Raw genomic sequence first — 2,026 nt, 5'->3', positions numbered from 1 at the left:
GCTTATCTGCAAAGATGAGTAAAATCCTCGTTCGCCGTCCTTCTGGGTGGAGCGATGCGTCTCTGGAAAAAAAACCCACTGGATTCACCTTCCAATCGCCGATCGAGTATCCAGCAACTGTCTCTCGCACTATGTCCCAACAAAGTAAAAAAACAACTGGAAAAAGGGATGCATGGTAAGCAAATCCTAATAAGTCTGTAACTGTAAGAACCTTAACACTTAGAAAAACAGTCCTTATTCTCTTCGGTACTCAATGCGCTCGGTGCGTTCTTCTTCTAGCTTGCCGGCTATCTGCTCCGCTGCAGCTCTTCTTCTTTCCGCATAATGCAGTGCAGGACAACTATAGCGCCATCACTGCCCTCTGTTGGACAGAATCAGTACTGCATACATTAAACATTAAATCACTGACTTGAACAGCAGTGGATAACCTTGAGAGGGTTACATATATAAATAAAGACAAGTGCAAGAACAGAGCGCTGATCACAGGGCCCCCACTCTGGTGTGAGCGTTCTGTGACCGCCCTTGCAAGTAAAGATCTACAGTGTGTGTTTCTTCACTCTTAGACTCTCAGCTGAAGAAGTGTCATTTAGAATAAATCTCTTGACATTTATTTTGGTCCTTCGAGCCGGATCAGAAATATCAGAACTGTTATCTGTGACTCTGTTCCAGGATCTGGCACACTGTTTCCTGACGCCGTGGAGCCAGCACCGAAGTCTGTGCCCTCTTAGACGAGGAGGACCCGGGACGTTCAAGTCCGGGCCGGTCTGGTCCACGGCGGTGGGATTCAGTCTGACGATCCGAATCACCAGTGAGACGTCTGAGGGTGAGAGAAACACTATTTTGTAAAACGGCCACGAAGGTTTTAAGAAACGCGTAAAATAAAATGATAAAATAGGTTAAGTTCGCCAAAAGGCCAAAAGAACTAAGTTTAGACCAGTTTCAGAGGTAGCCGAAATTATCTCGTGACAAATTATTAAAGAAACGCGTAAAATAGGTTAAGTTCGCCAAAAAGAACTAAGTTTAGACCAGTTTTAGAGGTAGCCGAAATTATCTCGTGACAAATTATTTAAGAAACGCGTAAAATAGGTTAAGTTCGCCAAAAGGCCAAAAAGAACTAAGTTTAGACCAGTTTCAGAGGTAGCTGTTAAATACTTCGTAACAAATTAGCGCGCAAATGTCTATCTGTGTATATGTGTGTATGTGTCTAGAAGTAAGTTGATTTTACAGCACAATACGCTGCTGAACTACTTCTATTTTATTGGTTTTCTTTGTTGAGGCTCACGTACTGGTGACAAATGAGAACGGTTGAGTTTTATCTCGTAAAACTGATACCGCTTCATTTTTTAGAAGTGAAGTAGAAGGGCGTATCAGCAACCACTCTGAAGTCAAGCGTGCCAGTGACAGCCCAGCAAAATCTTTGACAATGGGGAATAAACAAGCAAAATTAACACCTGATGAGGAATATTTAGAAAAACAACAAACCGGAGCAGGTAGAATAAGTGCAAATAGGTGGAGAAATCCACAAAAAGCTAAAAACCACAGCTGGGAAGGGAAATGCAATCCCTCAGCTGTTACCCAGCTGAAAGCTGTCCTGAAACAAGAAATTACATTAACAAAAGACCCAAAGAAGAAATTAAAACATGAAGAAGAATATAAACTTTTCCAAGCATGGGAAACTGAAGCTGAAAGGAGAACTGAAAATGGGAAAAAGAAAGAGGAAAATAGAGATCTATTTAAACGCACTTTCATTAAAGGATTACTGCCACCCATTAGGTCTCATGTAGAAAAGAATTGGGTAACACAAGATACGGGCACAGCAGATGAGGCGCTTCAATATGCTAACCATGCACAGACAGTGGTGAAAAAGAAAGTGAAGGTCTCGGTTTTTGCCCTCGACGCTGACACTGTTCTCACAGCTTTCAGTGGAGGCTACAGGGGAGGTTTCAGAGGCCAAAAGAGAGGGAGAGGAATGCGTAGGGGAAGAGCAAGAGGTAGAGACAGGCCTAGACACACACCAAGCAGTGGT

General features: G+C 42.9%; 1 long non-coding RNA gene across 1 annotated transcript; it reads left to right on the top strand.

The window, feature by feature from the left end:
- The first annotated feature begins 601 nt into the window (after positions 1 to 601).
- Positions 602 to 1,629, top strand: LOC109201409 (uncharacterized). Its single transcript, XR_002061444.2, has 2 exons — positions 602 to 895; positions 1,087 to 1,629. It is a non-coding gene; the product is annotated as an uncharacterized LOC109201409 (long non-coding RNA).
- The last annotated feature ends 397 nt before the right edge of the window (positions 1,630 to 2,026 follow it).

The sequence above is a fragment of the Oreochromis niloticus genome, linkage group LG3 (assembly GCF_001858045.2).
Source record: "Oreochromis niloticus isolate F11D_XX linkage group LG3, O_niloticus_UMD_NMBU, whole genome shotgun sequence".
In the NCBI taxonomy this organism is placed as follows: Eukaryota; Metazoa; Chordata; class Actinopteri; order Cichliformes; family Cichlidae; genus Oreochromis; species Oreochromis niloticus.
Note: the sequence above shows the minus strand (reverse complement) of the source record. Positions and strands in the feature narration are given on the sequence as shown.